General features: G+C 38.2%; 1 protein-coding gene across 3 annotated transcripts in view; it reads right to left on the minus strand.

Annotated features, from left to right (window-relative positions):
• Nucleotides 1-19,613, minus strand: part of LOC101348795 (probable G-protein coupled receptor 141) — a 79,003-nt gene that overhangs the window by 29,889 nt on the left and 29,501 nt on the right. The window contains exon 3 of one of the 3 annotated variants that reach the window (XM_023739569.1): nucleotides 6,543-6,664. The exons of the other annotated variants lie outside the window; for them this stretch is intronic. The gene's annotated coding sequence lies outside the window, so the exon portion shown is untranslated. The remainder of the gene's footprint in view (nucleotides 1-6,542; nucleotides 6,665-19,613) is intronic. 3 annotated transcript variants of the gene reach the window in all.

Genomic DNA, 19,613 nt, shown 5'->3' on the forward strand with positions numbered 1-19,613 from the left:
GAAGAAATTTTTCTACACATAAATAAGATATAATTTTCATTATAAAGGTCCCACCCAATGCTGAGTGGAATTAATAGGAAAGACTCACATTTAAATACAAAGGATGGACTTTTAAATCACAAAGAATAAACACATATGTCCACTTGGATGGTTAATAAACACCCAACACTTAGTAGATCCAAAGCTAACCCCTTCTCTTTTCCCCTCCACTCCAGACTTAAACCTATTCATCCCCCTTGTGGATTCATATTCCTACCGAACATGTTGACTCCTTGCTTGTCCTCACACATGCCTGGCATGCAGCCACCTCAGGGCCTTTGCATGTGAAGTTTTTGCTCCTGGAACAATGCTTTGCACATAATAGCTTCTCAGTAAATAATTGTTGAATGGATGAAACTAAACTTCCTAAAAGTTTCCATGAGGTGAGGTGGAACAAAAACATATGATTTATGAAATAATTAGAAACAAATTGGCATCAAAGTTTCAACATATTGGATACTGGACAAAACGTCCTAATGGTTTTGAAAGATGATTTTTAATTTGGAATCATTTCAACCAAACTAGCATTCAGGAGGGAGAGCAGAGAAAGACATTTTCTGATAGTTTACCCCTCTCAGACACTCCCTGAAGTACTAATGTATATTCCAGCAAAATGAAAAAGGAACCTAAAAGGGGAATATATGGGATACCAAAAATGTAGAAGTGAGCCAAAATGTAAGTGAAACATAAGTAAATCGAAAATATTAATGACCACATAAAACTACAATATCCAGTGATTTGAAAATTCTGGAAAGCACATGCTTCAGGTACATACAACAGAAAATGATAATATCTTCATATAAAATACAATGATAAAAAGACAAAGACTGATCACTGAACATTTTAGAAAAACAGCAGTCATTTAAGAGAGTGATTCTTAAGTCTTTGGGAGTAGGGGAAAGATTGTAGGCTGAGATTATTGTCTCATTAGGGAGGGGATTAAAAGCACATTTTAACTGTAAAGAAACAAACAAAGAAAAATAGGAGTTTAAACTCTTGGTGAAAATTTAAGGATGATCACCTGAATAGAAATAGGATATATTGTTAATAATGAATGAGAAGACAAATGGAACACAGTAAACCTAATCAATCCAAGCAAAGGCAGGAAAGAAAAAGAAAACCAAATACAATCAAGAAAAAAATAGTAAATAGAAAAATGAAAGAAGAAAACAAGAAAAAGTCCAGACATAGTGGAACTCAAAATCAATATTAATGATTTATATTTTGTTCCTTCCTCCACATACAAAAAAGAGAAATTGTGTTTACATTTCTTTGGTATACTAAAAAGCAATGATTTGTAGACTTTAATAGGCAGAGTTTTATGGCATGTGAATTATATCTCAATAAAGCTGTTGGGGAGAGAGGGAAAGAGAGCACAACCGACAGTTCAGACAGAGAATCAGTGGTGCCACGTGACTGAGTGTATGTTCAGAGCAGAGTAGTGAGGTATTACTTATGGGTTCCCTGGTTAGACAGCTCAGTGGATGTGGTGCTGATAACAGGGAGTCCTGGGTGTCTCAGCCCTGTTCAAGATAAAAGGCCTAGTCCCTCTGGCCTCACTCCTTCTTCCTCTTTGCTTCTCACTCTATCCCTGGATTCACTTCCTCCTGCCACACCCTGAGCAGATGAGACCTCCGATTCAGCTTCCTGACCACTCATTATGAGGAAATCAGCCCTCCCCCGATATTCTCTATCATCTCTCCCTACTTTATTTTCTTGGTAGCACTTATCACTGTCATTTCTTCTCTTCCTTGTCATTCTCGCACCTACCCCTGGCCTCAAGAATGAAAGAAAAATGAGCACTGTGATTCCCCAGGTTAGGAGAAACACTTGTGCCAGAGATCAGAAAACAAATTCAGGATAGCTAGGCACTAGAATGGACCCTAGGCAAATGTATAGAGACCAACGTTTACTAGTGGTTACCAGGGGCAGGAAGAAGAAGTCGTTTAGGAAGCACTGAGTATCGTGTAATGGTGATGGAAAATTTGACAATGGATAAGGGTGATGGCTGCAACGATGAATTTCATCAATTTCACTGAGTTGTACATGTAAAAAATGTTGAATTGAAAAATGTTGTTGTATACATTTTTACTGCAACTAAAAAAAAAAAAAAGGATGAGACCTAGAGATTATTGTATCTGATCCATCCATTTAACTGAGGAGGAAACCGCGGCCCCAACAGGGGAACATTCTAAGCCAGCATAGTCAGTCACTGGCACAAACCAAAAAACAAACAAACAAACCTATTGCCATCGAGTCAATTCCAACCCATAGGTGACCCTATAGGACGGAGTTGAACTGCTCCATAGGATTTCCAAGGAGCAGCTGGTGGATTCGAACTGCCGACATTTTGGCTAGCAGCTGAACACTTAACCATTGCGCCACCAGGGCTCTGTCACAGTCGGGGCTAACTCTCAGGTCCTGGGTAGTCCAACGATTGCAACAACACAACACCACTACAGGAGACTCTGGAGTCCCAGAGAGTTTAAAGACAGCTTTTAAGTGGCAGAGAAGGTCCCCGAGTAGCGCAAATGGTTTGTTATTGGCTGCTAGCCCAAAGGTTGGCGGTGTGAACCAACCCAGTAGTGCCATGGAAGGAAGGCCTAGAGATCTTCTTCCATAAAAGATTACAGCCAAGAAACCCCTATGGAGTGGTTCTACTCTGTAACACATGGGGTCGCCATGAGTCGGAATCAACTTGATGGCAACGTTTTAATTTTTTTCAAGTGCACAGCCATGCTTTAAGCCTACCCCATGCACTTTCCTTTGGACACACCAGTTAGGAACCAAGATACATAGCTAGCCTGTAATGGATTTAATTTCATATCCCCACAAAAAAGGTTGAAGTCCTAACCCTATACTTGTGAACATGACCTTGTTTGGGGAAATAGGGGTTTTCTTTTGTTTTCAGTTGAGTCAAAGGAGGGTGGGTCCTACTCCTAATTCCTTCTGAAGTGTCCTGTAAGGGAGGGACACACAGGGGGAGAGAGACACCATATGACCACAGAGACAGATGTATCTGTAAGCAGCAAAGGAATGAAAGGATTGCCGAGAACCACCAGAAGCAAGGAAAGAGGCCCAGAGAAGTAGTCCACATGGCCGAGACCATGACTTGGACTTTTAGCCTCAAAACTGTGAGAAAATAAATATCTGTTCTTTAACCCCACCCATTGTGTGGTATTTTGTTATAGCAGCTCTAGGAGACTAAGATAGAAGAGGCTAGAAGAGGTAGACAGTGAGAATGTTTGTTGGTGGCCAAATGGCTTCCTTACCTTTGAGATATCCTTACAACAAATTTCATTCTGTTATGTTTGTTGAAAACAAACAGGCACAGTCACTTTAATCACTCTTGGAAAATCAAGAAGCAGTTTATCCAAAATGTATTGCTAAAAGACTCTGTAATGACAGCTCCCACATTAAGGACCACCTCAGGGTAGCTTAAAAAATCTGTCTGAAAATTTATCAGGGGCAGTATGGAAAACAACAAAAAAGAAATATCGCCAAGTTGTACATGTAGAAAAATGTTGAAATGGTAAATATTTTGTTAAGTATATTTTCACCACAATAAAAAAAAAAGAAATAGCCACTTTAAAGAAATCCATTTGGGAGAATTATATGCCTAAATAGCATATAAAAAAGTTTCCTTTTTTTTTTTTTCATATTTGCACTCTCTCAGAGTCATCTTCCTTTGCACATTCTATTTCTGAAGTTGGAAAAGAATCTCCTGGTTCTTCAACTACAATTGTAAAAAAATGCTTGTTTAGGTGGTTTCAAGTAAAATTAGATCTGTAGCCTCGCAAATCAAAAAAATCTATTTTAACCCAGCAACAGCAATCTGGGTTTTAGCTATGATTTCTCCGGTCACTTGAATTAAAAATTGTTCCTGATTTTAGAATGTGGTGATAATACAACTTCTGTTCGCCCATGAGGGAAGTGAAAGCTGAGGCCCAGGCCTCACGAAGGAAAAACTCGGAAGCTTTGTGTTTTCACAGGGTGAGCTCCACGCTGCTCCATTAGGCATCTTGGGACAATATTATACCACCTGCTTTCTCCAAAATAAGAAGCTCTCTGGGAGTCCTTTTCATTCCCAAAGAGAGCTTTGCACAGGTCTGTAGGTCTTTAGGTGTTACAATGTGTTGTGAATTATGATCTTCAAATATGTCCCCCATCTATTTACTGCAAATCTTGTGTCTAAGAAGTATCTTGTTGCTCTGGGATTGTGCTTTGTTCTCAAGAAATGTTAAGTCTGTGGAATTGTGTTCCTGGAATTCCTCAGTGCTCAGTGTGGCAACAGCCATCTTGCAACCCTCATCACATGACCTGGCCTACTTAATCCACTCAGCTCCAAAAGACAGAGCAACAATGCATGAGATAAAGTGTAAGGGAGGAGGGCTTCAAACAGACAAAATCTGGTATTCAGCAAAGCTAGTGACTTCCTCAAAGTCCCTGGGTGGAACAAACAATAAACACACTGGGCTGCTAACAGAAAGGTTAGAGGTTTGAGTCCACCCAGAGGTGCCTCGGAAGAAAGGTCTGGTGATCTACTTCTGAAAAATCAGCCATTGAAAACTCTAAGGAGCACAGTTCTACTCTGACATATACGGTGTCACCCTGAATCAAGATCGACTCAATGACAACTGGTTGGTTTTAGTAACTTCTTCACTTCCAAACTTCCATATAACTCAGTGAAACACAAAAACATAATGAAGCAAGAATAGGATATCATTAAAGAAGGCTGTTTTTCAGATTTTCATTACACATTAATGACTCTGAGTGTGTTTCGTCAAGAATATCACAAATGTCGTTTCTTCCATTCCTCACTACTATGATCATTTCTTACACTGAACTATCCATTTGCTCATTCATTTTCATCATTACTGTCTTCTCTTCATAGTACTTATTGGGTTTTTATTTCTTGTTCTTTTCTCAGTGTTTCTTTTTTTAAAATTATTATTACTATGAAAAAGACAACTAAATTAAAGACACCAAAAAAATTAGATGAAAAGAATCTTTTCTACTCTTTTAATTATTTTAGTGTATTTTCTGCTAGTACCTTTCTATTCATCTATAGTATTGATAGTTATAATTACATTGTATCTCAATTTTCAATCCATGTTTTTCACTAGTAATATATCAAAGTACTTTGCCTTGATGTTTTTGTAGTTTTAATTGCATAACGTCCATCAAGTCGATGTCTCCAAAGTTATTTAAGCAACTATTGGTGGTGAGATGTTTCTAACTTACCATCGTTATAAATAACTATGGTTAAAAAAAATGTTAATTAAGCTTTTCCATATTTTGGATTTTTTCCATAACATAGTATCCAAGAAAAAGTGGGTCATATGACATGAAAGTATTTGTGGATATGGGTTGATAGGGCCAAATTGCTTTATATTGACAGATACTAAACTCACTTAAAGTCAAAAGTCTATCCCTGCTTTCTAATTTAACCTATTCTGATCAAGTAGTTTTTAAAAATATTTCAGCCAATGAATTCAATCAGCCAACAATCTTTACTCACTGTTCTGAAAAAGAGCAAAATTCTGAAATGAGCAAGACATGGGGGTGTGGGTGAAATAATGTCCTCACTTAACTCATTGCCCTTTGAAACATATACCACGTTTCATAGTCCATAATATTCTCCTGTTCAAATCATGCCTACCCTTCACATCTGTGTTAGTTATCTAGTCCTGCTATAACAGAAATACCACAAGTGGTTAGCTTCAACAGAGATTTATTTTCTCACAGTCTAGGAGACTAGAAGTCCAAATTCAGTGTGCCAGCTCCTGGAGAATGCTTTCTGTCTCTGTTGGATCTGGGGTAAGGTCCTTGTCATCAATCTTCCCCTGGTCTAGGAGCTTCTCAATGCAAGGACCCCAAGTCCAAAGGATTTACTCACTCCCAGCTCTTCTTTCTTGGTGGTATGAGGCCCCTCTCCTCTCTGCTCGATTCTCTCTTTTATATCTCAGAAGAGACTGACTCAAGATACAGCCTCATCCTGTAGATTGAGTCTTGCCTCATCAACATAACTGCCTCTAATCCTACCTCATTAACATCATAGAAGTTAGGATTTACAACACATAGGATCATCACATCAGATCATAAAATGGTGGGCAATCACACAATACTGCTGAATCATGGCCTAGCCAAGTTGACATACATTTTGAGGGGGGACACAATTCAGTCCATAACAACATCCAAATAGAGCCCTACAGAAATCACTGACCTCTGTCTTGGAGCCCAATATAACCTGTCAACAAGTCAAGATGCCACAACCAACAGAAATCCTGGGGAGGACCAGGAATGGAAAATGATTTTTGAAAATGTTGAGCCTCTTCATTAAGAGAAAAACGGCATTTCACTTGGAGAATTAACCAACATCTTTGGTTGGAATGCCTCATACCTCCAAGGTGAATGTGTAATATAAGCTCATCTAGAGCAGTAAGACCTTCTTCAACTCAAAGCTGCTGAGAAATTAGCCAGGCATATCTGTGAAGGCTTACCTTCTTTTGTCCTCAGAGGTTCCAGGTACCTCTGGGTTTATACTCTGTCCTTGACAATGGATTTCTCTTTCAGCAGTCTGATGATGACAATAGCTACCAGGTCCTGAGCACTTCCTCAGTTCCTGGAATTATGGAGGAAATTTCACCTACATTATTCATGATCTTCCCAAGAATCCTATGATGTGGGTATCCTATCCTGAATATCCAATGGAGAAATTGAGGCTCAGGAAAGTTAAGCAACTTTCCCAGGTTCTCTCAGTTAATAAGTGGAGCACTGGAAGTGAGCTTCAGGTGCCTGACTCTGATGCTGGAATGTTCTGTTCCATGTCCCAGGGCTGTAGACATAGAGTGCTCGTCCTATGAAAGAAATGGGCTTCCTTTCTGGCTCCAGCCCTGACCTCCTGAGGTGAGGATTCTCCTAAACTGTTGGTCCTTCCTTCTCTTACTACACTTGTTCATATCTCTATGACTAGTTCTCAAGGAGGCCCCTGGGTGGCACAAACAGTTTGCACTCAACTACTAACCTAGAGGTTGGTGGCTTTAACCCACTCAGCAGTGCCATTTAAGAAAGGCCTGATGATCTGCTTCCATGAAGATTACAGCCAGGGGGAGAATATCCAATAGGCATGGTAAGCACAGCGCTTATCTTGTTTACCAGATCATCTGCAGTGAACAATTTCACATTTTTTCACCACACCAAAGATTCTGCTTCTAGGTATGGCTGGTATCGGTCTCTCTCCCAACCTCACAGTACCTTCCTACAGAATCAAAAGCTCTTTTCAAATGTACAATCCCTGACAGGGGCAGATGACCCAGTAAGGAAGGTAAGCACAGGATTACTTTTGCTTACTTACTAACCTGTTGTGAATAATTTCACATGGATTTCACCAGATGAAACCCATGTGAAACTGTTCACTACCGATGATCTGGTAAGCAAGGTATACACTCTGTGCTTGCCTTGCCTATTGGATAATGTGTTCCTGACTATAGCCAAGAAAACCCTATGTAGCAGTTCTACTCTTTAAAACATGGGGTTACCATAGTCAGAACTGGCTCAATGGCAACAAGGTTGTTTTTTGTTTTGTTATCAAGATATTTAAAAATAATTACTTGGAATAGCAGGAGAAATAAATAAGAGGAGACTTGGACAAATAATTAAAACAGGCCCTTTCAGTATTTTCAAAAGGCAATAAAAATTTGAAAAGCAGTTCATCAGATTTCGGCGTATGAAAAAGCAAAACTGCATTAAAAAATTAAATCCTTAAATAGATTTTTACGTAAAGACAGAGTCCTGAGCCCTTTCCTTAATTCCTTTTTGCTTTGTGAACCACCTTTCTTCACTTCCTCTTTGGAGACTAGAAACTCCACTGAGGAGATTGTTATGAGGTCCTGCCCAGCTGTTCAGTCTAAGTGGGCCAGGCCAGGGAAGGCCATGTCTGGTGGTCAGTGGTATAGACACCAGAAGGGCTGGTCTCTCTGAGCATCTGCTCCCTGTGCCCAGGGAACCACGGCTGAGCAACCACGGGGCAGGCCTTCTCCAGGTGTGCCAGGCTGAGTCATGCCATGCATTTCCTACGGCTCCTGTTTTGCTTCCAGCCCCCTCTGGGTTTGAGTCTCCCTGAACCCCATCCGTCTCACCGCACTTCTGGCACTTCTTTCTTTCACTTCATGGCCCTGGCATTAAATTAGGTGTATCTCCTTGATCAATGTCTCTGTCTCCCCCAAGAACAAAAACTGCTACTTGTTAGAAATCCCTGCTCCCAAGTCCCAACCACCTCCTGATGCTCTCTGGGGGCCCCTTCCTCTGTTATTCCTGCCGGCTCCTATTTCTAAGAGTTGTTCCTGTTTCCTTTTATCCTTGCTTTATTTCCAATGGAATGCCTGGGAAGACTGGAACTCTGCCTTGTATTCTGATTCCCTCATTCCTTCCCTTGGAAAGTGTATACCCTGCCCCATTCCATAGGAGGCTGATGTAATTTGCTGCAAAAATTTCCAGGGAGGGAAGAGGGAGATGCCACTAATTTCCTCAGTTTTCCATCTAATTCTCGGCCCCTCTTTTTTCTTGGCTTGCTACCCAGCTGCCTCTGAGCTGCACATTCTAACCATGGCCAAGGTGAAGATCAGACATTTAGTCCCTCCTTACAACAGTGACTCTCAGATGTGTGTGGTGAAGGGTGAGTTTCAATATTTTTTGAGGAAAGAGGCTAAGTTGCTGCAAGTATTTTGGTCCTATATACAAGAGAGTAAAGACCAGTTTGTCCATTATTAAACACAGGGTGAGATCCATCAAATGCCTCTCCTTAGAAGAACCTTCTAACCACTAACACTGTGAGAAGGAAAAGGAGGTGCCAGATATCCAAATGTGGATTGGAATACTCTTAGAGAAAACTCACCCCTGATTCTTGTGGTCTCATAAAATGACTAATCCTGAGATACTGTAATTTGGTAAACTCCTGACTTTTGCAGGTATATCTTATCGAGTTTCTTAGCTCACCCAGACTTCTACTTTCAGCTCAAACAAGAGAACCATCTTGTGATTTTCTGGCTACCAAGCAACAAACGACATTTCTTTTTGGGCTTCAGGTTGACCCTTCAGCTTCTTAAAGCTACCCAACACTTATACCAGTAGTTTCTTTGAATTTTGGCCACAGAATTTTTCTCTCCTCTGCCCTCCTGTTGAAGGGATCTTAAGATAGAATACTTAAAGGGAAATTGAGCCTTATAGTTCAAAGACTGGCTCATGGGGGAAAAGCATTCATTAGCGGTCTCAAACCCATGTCATTGATTTGGTCTGACTATTTTCTCCCTGGATAATGTCTTTTCATCTCAGGTGGCATGCTAGTATTGCTGTTAATATTTTATTTTACTTATAAGTTTATTTATAGCTGTAACACTGTGTACAATGAGCATAGAACTTGATTTCCTTTCTCTTATTTTCTGGTAGAGTAGCGTAGTGGATTGAATGGTGAACCCTAAAAAGATATTTTCATGTCCTAATCCCTGGAACCTGTAAATGTTACCTTATTTGGGAAAAGGGTCTTTGTAGATGTACTTAAGCTAAGGATCTCAAGATGACAGCACTCTGGATTATCTAGGTGGGCCGACTCCAAAAAAGTGTCTTTATAAGAGATACACAGAGAAGAGGCACATAAAGAAGAGCAAAAGGCCATGTGAAGACGGAGGCAGAGATTGGAGTTAGGCAGCCACAAGCCGAGGAACACCTGCAACCACTACAAGCTGAAGAGGCAAGAACGAATTCTTCCTTAGAGGGAATGTAGACATTTAGTCCCTTCTCACAACATTGACTCTCAGCTACGTGTGCCTTTCAGAGGGAGCATAGCCCTGATGACACCTTAATTTCAGTATTCTAGCCTTCCGAACTGTGAGAGAATAAACTCCCGTTGTTTTAAGCCACCAGATTTGTGGTACTCTGTTACAGCAGCCTTATGAGACAAAAACAGGTGGCTATGATTTTGGTCTTTGCATTATCACCAGAAGGAGGAAATTTGAATTCGGGCAGAACCTCTGTTTCTGGAATGTCAGAACTACTCAGATCAGCATGGAAAAGTTCAAATACAAACCAGCTATGCTGTGAAAAGAAGCCCAGGTGGCGCAAGTGGTTTGCAATTAGCTGCTAATCTAAAGTTTGGTGGTTCAAACCCATCCAGCAGCTCCATAGAAGAAAATACCTTGTTATCTGCTTCCTTTAAGATTTCAGCCAAGAAAACCCTATGGAGCAATTCTACTCTGTCACACATGGAGTCACCATGAATCAGGGGCTGACTCAAAGGCAGCTAACAACAGCCACATGCTCCATACTATAGCACTCCCAGGTTACAGAAGGCAATTAAGATCATCCAGTGAAACTCCCCATGGGCAAACAGAAAGCTCACTCTTCTGCCTCTATAATGCCCTGCCCACCAACCCCAGGGTAGCCTAAAATAGAAGGGTATTATGAAGATGTTACAGTCTGAGCAGAGTTTGAACTTGATAAATCTGGGGGGAAAAAAATCTAAGTCCTGCCTGAAACACTGCAGCTTCAAATTCAATGCAGCTGGTGTGTATCACTTGGCTTAACAAAATCTCTTATGAGCCAGGAAGATCTTCACCTGAGATCCTCTGAGCTCAGAAGAGCCAAGACTTAGGTAGATGGGATCTTGGACAAGTCATCTCTCATTCCTGCTCAGGGCAAATGTCATGGGAAGCTTGCTTTGCCTACCAGTGGTTTTCCACAAGGTTCCATGATGGGTGTCATGCCATGTGTTTTCATTCAAGCTCAACAGCACACATGACTTTCTAACCCACATTTTCTCTAAAGCTTGTATTTTATCCTGAATCACTGTTCACTTTCTTCATAGCACTTAATATAATGTCTCACTGTAGATATAGTTGTTAATTTGTATATTTATTGACCATTTTCCTTACTAGACTAGAATCTTCATAAGGGTAGTGACCACAACTGTTTAATCCATCACTATTACTATTCTGGGTACATACTAAACACTAAGTAAGTGTTTTGTGGAATATTTGCTGAAGTTAAGGCTTCTAATCTCCCTTTCTAGTTATAAACTCCTTAATGATGGAGGCTTTCAAGATAATTGACATATTTCAGCCCAAAGAGAAGAAGGAAGACTTTGCAAGGCTTTGAGACCAGGAGACCCACTTCCTGATGCATTTACACCATCAGTAAGTTGAACCATTATATTCAATTTAACTTGCATATGTTTTGCCAAGTGACATGTAAAGATAGTAATGTAATAATGAGGGAGAGACACACAAAAAAGGAGACATGGTCCCTGCCCTCGAGTACCTTATAATCTAATGAAGGAGACTGGTGCATGTAGTAGAAATACGTTGAAGTAGAATAAAACAGCCCCATGAGGGCGTTCCAGTGGTGAGAAGACAAGCCAAACGAGGAGAATGAGAAACCCAGGCAGGCTTCACAGAAGAGCAAGGATGGATTACCCAACAAGCAAGGTAAGCATATGCTTAGGGCATCAACAAAACAGGGACACTGGTTGTCCAAAGCAAAGACTCATAGATACCAATAAGACAGGACACAAGGAAAAGCGAGTGCCACAGTCGAAGGTAAGTGGCAAGGCACTAAATGAAACTGATAACAGCTCCAATGTGTGAGAATATGTCGGCCAGAGAAAAGTTCACGCAGGGTCATGAGGGTGGCCAAGCACAAGGTTGTTTAAGCTATGAGGCCCCTACCACTTCAACACCTTCATTTACATCTGTCTCCTATGGTCCCCTCCCATGTAATTGAATCTCCTTATGTTGGTGGGTCTCTTGGGAGTACACTATTTCTTTCTAATAAATAAGAGGTGTGGGTGGGCTGTCAAGTCTAATTCTTGCTACATTCACCCAATATGCAACTGGATCCAATATGATTGGTTACTGGGCAAGGAGAGATTATATTAATAGATAACAGGTCTCTGACCCATTTTGAGAGAACCATCACGTACATCCATATCTGCTAATGCAAAAACTCGAGCCAGTAAGGCCAGCAATGTTCTTTGCCACGATACAAACACAAGGGTATGCTCTTGCATACATCCTCGTAAACAACCAATGGGAATGCCAGTCCCAGATGACGTGTGAAACTGAGGCAAACAAGTTGACCATTGCAATGAATTTCAACAAAGTTATTTTTTAACTGTATGGCATTTACATATAGAGTTATGTCCTAAGTTTTGTAAACTACAGTATATATAACTTTAACTTTAAAATAAAATATGTTTGGCATACATGTGGGTGCAATCTAACATAAATTTGATATAATAGTAACATGGGTAATAATTTAATATAACACTAACATAGCAAATGTCAAAAAATACTGTGAATTTTAATATTTATCTAACACAAAAAGTTTTAATTTATGTATCAAGTGAGTTTCTTTTTTTATTGTCTGTTGTGCAGGACACAGTGCTTGATATTACTCTATATATGCTAATAAATGAGGTATCAGCCCCATTAAAAGGATGCAAAATTCAATATTTATTTATCATGCAAAATATGTTTCTGTTTTGTAACAACGAGTGTGTTTCTAAATTTTTCTTCCAAGAAAGCAACAAAGGGCATTTAACAGAACATTACATTTATATTTTATCAGAATATTTATGTATCTCTGCATAAGGAAATTGAACAATTTCTCAAGCAACTAAATGAATATTTAGATCATAAAAATTATATAAATGTATTTTATTTTCCGTTTCCCTTTGGACTGATTTTCTTTTAAAAAAATTGATTGATATTGTTATGACTCACAAAACAAACTTGCTCATCGAGAAGTTGTGTTATTGTTACATCAATTACGTACTTATCTCCAAATATGGGAATTGAACAATTCCACAAAGAAGTAAAATGTCCATTTTATAAATTTTTTATTCAGTAACAGTTATATTTTCCTTTTCACCTCAGACTATCATGTATAACCTCATATTCAGTTCTCTTTCACTGACCACATAAGAATGCACCAGTGGCACTATATTCATGTAACTCGTGACATATCTATTCCTGTCCTGTGCAAAGCAAACCAAACCAAAACACGTCTTCAGATTGAGCATACCCTTGTATTTGTATCATGGTCTCTGCGATCTCTCTCACCCCCATTGGGTATCAGTAGTAGTCCAATGAACTGTGAAGATACAGCATCAAAGGACAGAAAGTGAGTGGGCAAGTTTTTAAGTATTATTTCAAGATGAAAAACACTCGTGGAGATCTGCGAAGGGCCGGCCAACAAACATTGTAGGCTAAACGAATGAAATTCTTTCTGACTGCCTTGTAAGTACTATTTCTTTTGACTATATCAAAACTGAAGAACAAAATTACATGTTCCAAATAATTTTTTTACTTACTAATTTTCAAATATATTTTTGTGTTACTGTCCAAATTCAAATGTAAACTTTCTTTTATAAATTTTCCTTGTTTTATAAATTTTATTTATTTTCAATTATTCAAATTTATTTGCTATAGTAGAACCAAATTTAAAAAGTGACATAATTTTATATTCAGGTAAAATGAAATGGCAACAACTAAGTGGAGCGAAAAAATGAAACCTCACAGAAGATAAAAAGAAAAGAATTTGTGAATCCCTAAGGACAATTCCAAATTAACTTCCTTTTTAAATTGTAACGAATCAGAAGAGATTTCTTCCATTGAACACTCAAGTTTAATGGGTGCAAATTGTTGTACTAGTACCACGAGTGCTAAAATAACTAATAGCAATCCAAATACAACAGAATTTGTTCCAAATTCTGCATCCATTGCTTGCTGTAATAAAAAAAATTAATAATGATGTAGAAAGTGAAACTATTTTAGAATCTGAAATTGTCACATCTGCAGACCCCATAAATAATAGAAATACAAATCCTACTTTGTGGAATAATTTTTCTTGTAATGATGTAAATTATGGGATCAAAAGGGCTAGATGATTGTTAACATTGTGGTGGACGATTTGAAAATTCTTGTCAAAAATTTCTAGATGGTAAACAAACAAGCTTCTGCAGCCAAAATATATTTCTAGAGTGCAAACCTAATGGTGAAAATTATAGGAGGGAGTAGCTACTGTGTTCTCCATCAGTTGACTCTGTATATTTTTTTGTTTGCAAACTATTCCGTTCTAAATCATTTAATTTTCGATTTGCTGTGGATGGATTTAGCAATTGGCACAACTTGGATATGACTGACAAACATGAAAACAGTTCAATTCACAGAGATTATATGTTGTCATATTTAAATCAAAGACGTGGTTTTGGCTTAATTCATGAACTGGAAACACAAATTAATGAAGAACGTCAGTATTAAAAAGCCATTTTGCAAAGTTTTGGTGCTGTCATTATAACAGTTGCTGAACATGGACTATCTTTTTGAGGAAGAAATGAAGTGCTTGGACCCCCACAAAATAAATTTGGGGGGCTTACTTGAACTTGTTTCTCAGTTTGATCCATTTTTAGCAGGTCACATCTCAAAATATGGTAACACAGAAAAGGGCAACCCATCATCTACATCTAAAACAACGTGTGAAGAATTAATAAACTTAATAAGTGATAAAGTTCGATCAACTATTTTAAATGAAATAAGTAAAGCTCGATATTTCAGTTTGTCTGTAGATTCCGCTCCTAAGCTTTCTCATACAGATCAGCTAAGTATTGTTTTAAGATACATGTCTCCAATAGATGGAAAACCTGTTGAGCTATTTAGCATTTACTAGCTTAAAAAGTCATACCAGTGAAGAAATTACAAATCAAGAATTTCAGTATTTATGTGAAGTTTGCAAAGGTGATTTTTCTAAGTGCAGAGGCCTGTCCCATGACGATGCTGCCAATATGTAAGGGCGTCATAAAGGCATGCAACAGAAAATTTTAGAATGTAATGAACATGCCATTTTCATACCACGTGCTGTACATTCACTTAATCTCGTAGGATGTAGCACAGTAGATTGTTGTCCAGAAACAGTTGATTTTTTTTCTACTGTTCAGTCACGCTACACATTTTTTGCCACCTCCACTCACTGACGGGCAGTTCTTAGAACATATTTACGCAATGACTGAGTATTAAAATTCTTTCTAATACATGTTGGGAAGCACATGCTGTAGCAACGAGTGCAATCCTGGAATCGTACACTCAGACTCTAGACGCCTTAGAAAACATTGCTGAAGACCAGACACAAAAAGGAGATAACAAAAGAGACGCTGAAAACATCACCAACAAAATGCAAACACTAGTGTATGTATTTATGTTGGTTATGTGGAATAATATATTGCAGCATTTTCATTGGACGAGTTAAGCTCTCCAAGATTCAGAAGTAAATATAAAGATGTGCACCGATCTCTACCAGTCATTAACAGGGTATTTACATACTTTAAAAGAATATTTTAAAAACACAGCAAAACAAATACCGCAAATACTTACTGTCAAGCAGTTCACCATCACAGAAGCAATTGAAAGAAGCATTAGAAAGAACAAGTAAATGACGAAAGTACTCATAAAGTATTGAGTGCCAGAGATCAATTTCACATAATAACCACATACTACACCATCAGTGACACACTTGAATCTAGCATACAAAGAAGGGCTAAAGTGTATGAAGTTCTTTCAGATAGATTTTCCTTCTTAAACAATGTGGATATACTTGAGGAAGAATACATGAAGCCATCCAAGAAATTAGTGCAGGCTTATACCAATGACTTAAATACAAACCTTTATGGAGAAGTATGACAATTTCATTCTTATATAAGAGCTAAGTTTACAGATTCAGAAAAGACAAATTTTACTTGTGTAGGCATGTATGATTCCATAACAGAAGATAAAATACAATGCGTATTTCCCAATGTTGAAATTCCTTTATGCATATTCCTAACTAATGATCACAAACTGCGCAACAGAACACTCATTTTCGTCCCTAAAGAGACTCAAAAATCCTCAGCATACAATGATTCAAGAAAGGCTCAATTCATTATTCTTATTCTGTATGGAAATAAATATTGTTTGGCAGCTTAATTGTGATGAAGTCATTAAGGAATTTGTAAGAGCAAAGAATAGAAATAAATGTTTTTCATTATAAAGATGTTAGATGTTAGAGATGAAAGAGCTATCTAAAATAAAATATAGTAAGCTGTTGTAATATTTGTTTTCTAATCATTAAATTTTCTTTTCTGGCATCTTTTCATTTGTTCATTTATAATTATAGCATTTACTAGGAAACAAGCATCAAAATTGAAATATGAACCATTTAAAGCAAAATTGGTGAAAGTCAAGTTTTCATTGTGGGAGCTCAACAGAATTTTACATTGATTGTTGAAACAACTAACTTCACTGATTCATTTTCTTTGTTGTAGAATATGTGGAATATTCTTTTTGTATGAAATGTGGTATATAGTAAAAATCTTAGTACCCTATAGCCACGAAAAATTTTATAATCCAGTTCATCTCATTCTGCTAAAACGGTATAAACCATTTTGCATTCAATCGCTAATTACTATAGTCACGTTTAAAAAGAAGTTACATCATGGATAGCTAAAACACACATGCACACACATATATATACATGTATATATATAACTCACATATCCCATTCAAATGCCTGAGTAAGCAGAGGAGGAGGCACCGCAGATTATCAATGCTTAGGGCCTTCATATGCCTTAATCCGGGCCTGCAGGAGAGGCTGTTTTCGAACTGGAAATGAAGGATGGAAAGGATTTGGAAGGCAGAGGAGGAGTGAGGGAAAGGAGCAGACAGGATACACCAGGGAACGGAACAGCATAAGCCACTAAGGACAGACACCAGTCCTTGTTAGGTCTGTTAATAAACAATGTGTTCTACACAGTTATGAGCTGAATGTGCCAATCAGAAAATATAAAACTCCCATGAAAACTCAATTATCTATTCCAAGTCTTTCAGAGTGGTCTTCAATCCAGTTAATTTTCAGGGAAAGGGGAGATGACAGTAAGAGATATATTTGTATTCCTCTTTTATTAGGTCAGTTTTAGACTAAATGAAAAGAAGCCCAGCTTTTCCCTTTTGTAGATTTGAAAGAAGCTCTTCATTCTTCTTCCCACAAGGTTTCATGCACATTTTATGGACCACATTCCCCACTGATGCTTATTATGTGTTTAAGAAATGAATCAACTCTTAACCTTTGTCCAAGACACACAAAATTAGGAGGTCCATCTGTAATCAGATGCACCAATGGTTTGAACATGGCCTTACTCCTTTTCTATCATATTCATCATGAAAAGTTGAGCTTCATTACCTGCATAGCCTCCCACATATCTTCCTGGGCACCTTATATAGAGCTGCTGTTGTTATTAGTTGCCATAGAGTTGATTCTGATTCACGGCAACCCCATATGTACAGAGTAGACATAGGTGCCATAGGGTTTTCAACCTTTCGGAAGCAGATTGCCTGGTCTATGTTCCAAGGAGACTCTGGGTGGGTTCAAACCACCAGTCTTTCAGCTAGTAGTCAAGTGCTTAATTGTTTGTGCCAGCCAGGGCAGCCCCTATATACAGCTAGGTCCTAATAAATGCTCATAACACTTTTGACCTTGTGGGAGGAATTTTATCTTTCTCCAGTCTTTAAAGAAAAACCCTCCACTTAATACTTAGATAAAAAACATTGAGTTGAAAACATAGCTGAAAGTTCAGGAATCTTATGTCCTCTCATAGATATAAAGTAAGTATAGTTTCAAACTTCCTTCAGAAATAGAAATTCTTAAGGGAGAACCATATAAACTGAAATATAATTAATTTTGTGGTGCACTGGTTTCCTGAGTTAACTATCTTACCGAAGAATACAGAAGTTACTACTTTCACCCAACAAGAACTGAAACTTTTGTCAACATTTTCATCATTTTTCAACCATTTTTTCTGGAAAGATTGATCCCAAACAAAACAGTGAAATAGGATAATTTTCGTCCTTTCGCGCCCTATTAAGAAAAAAAAAAAAAAATTGCTGTCCAGTCAATTCCGACCCATAGCCACCCTATAGGACAGAGTAGAACTGCCCCGTAGGGTTTCCAACGAGCACCTGGTGGATTTGAACTGCCCACTGTGGGGTTAGCAGCCTAATGCTTAATCACTGAGCCATCAGAGGCCCTGTGTTTTCCATTAAAGCCTTGGACATTAATTATTCTTCTAATCTCTCTGTCCATCTCTCAGCAACATGCCACACATGGCCAGAAAAAAAATTCCTAATTAATCCTTCATGTCTCTAAGTCTCACCTCCTCCAAGAATTATTCCTCCCAAAGAGAAATTATCTTTCAGCTGTATAGTTTTACTACTTTTGTGTCACATCATTTCAAGTTCTGATTATAGTTATTAATTTAGCTCCTTTTGCCCTGGTGGCACAGCGGTTAAGAGCTACGGCTGCTAACCAAAAGGTTGGCAGTTCAAATTCATCAGCTGCTCCTTGGAAACCCTATGGAGCAGTTCTACTCTGTCCTATAGGGTCGCTATGAGTCAGAATCAACTCGATGGCAACAGGTTTGTTTTTTCCCCGTAATAAAATATAGACACACAGGGCAGGAAATGTATCTAGTTCTTTTCAGCTTGCCCCACAGTTCTTAGTAAGGCCTAACTGTCATCTAGATGAAAGAATGAATGATGTCATAGACAGTAGTGTTTGCCTCCTCAGACTTCGTTTTTACCCTCCCCAAAGCCCACCATTTCCATTTCAGGATCTAGGTCATTCTGATGAAGTAGACTTCATGTCTCAACTCCAAGGATAGGCTTCTTAACTTGGGCTAGATTGAGTGGTACATTTAACTTCTCAAATACCCACTAATCATAATTATTAGTTAAGCATAAATCTATGAGAACCTACGACTTAAAATGGTCTGATTAGAATGAATTGCAGGACTCTTTCTCAGGAAGCTGGGAAAAGGCAAATTCTCTTGTTTCAAATAGTGGTGTGTATACATTTGGGGTGCAGAAATGCTGCGATCATTTTACCACCAGAAGAAAAGTCAGTATACTAAAATAATACTCAGCTCATGATGCTAATACCACTTGTCAATAGACATTTAAAAAAACCAAACTCATTGCCATCGAGTCGATTCCAACTCATAGGGACCCTATAGATGTTTAGGTACCTGGAATAGGAACTATGTTTTAATATGATTGAAAACAGAGCAAAATTCATTACCAAATTTTGAACCATCAAATGCTGATAAATAAAAAACAAAATTAAATTAGAGTTCTATCCAGTTTGCATTAATCAAAATGCCATTGTTTCCTCATGTGTAATATGGGACTAGCAATGAGTGAGATAAATTATGAAAAACACTCAGCATGGAGCACAACTGCATAAATATCAATTGTTTCTTTTTCTTTTCTTCCCCATTTAGAGGTCTTTTTCCTTTAAAAAAAGAGAAAAAGATATATATCAATAGCCAAAAATTCTTGTAATACCATGTTTTGAAGAATTGAGGATAAAGACACATGATACTCATGAAACTTCACTTTCTAACTTTTTTTTAAATAGTTTCCCATGAAACAGTCAGTACACATACTGTTTGATACATTGGTTAACAACCCCACGACATGTCAACACTCTCCCTTCTC

The sequence above is a fragment of the Trichechus manatus genome, unplaced genomic scaffold (genome assembly GCF_000243295.1).
Source record: "Trichechus manatus latirostris isolate Lorelei unplaced genomic scaffold, TriManLat1.0 scaffold00137, whole genome shotgun sequence".
NCBI lineage: Eukaryota > Metazoa > Chordata > Mammalia > Sirenia > Trichechidae > Trichechus > Trichechus manatus.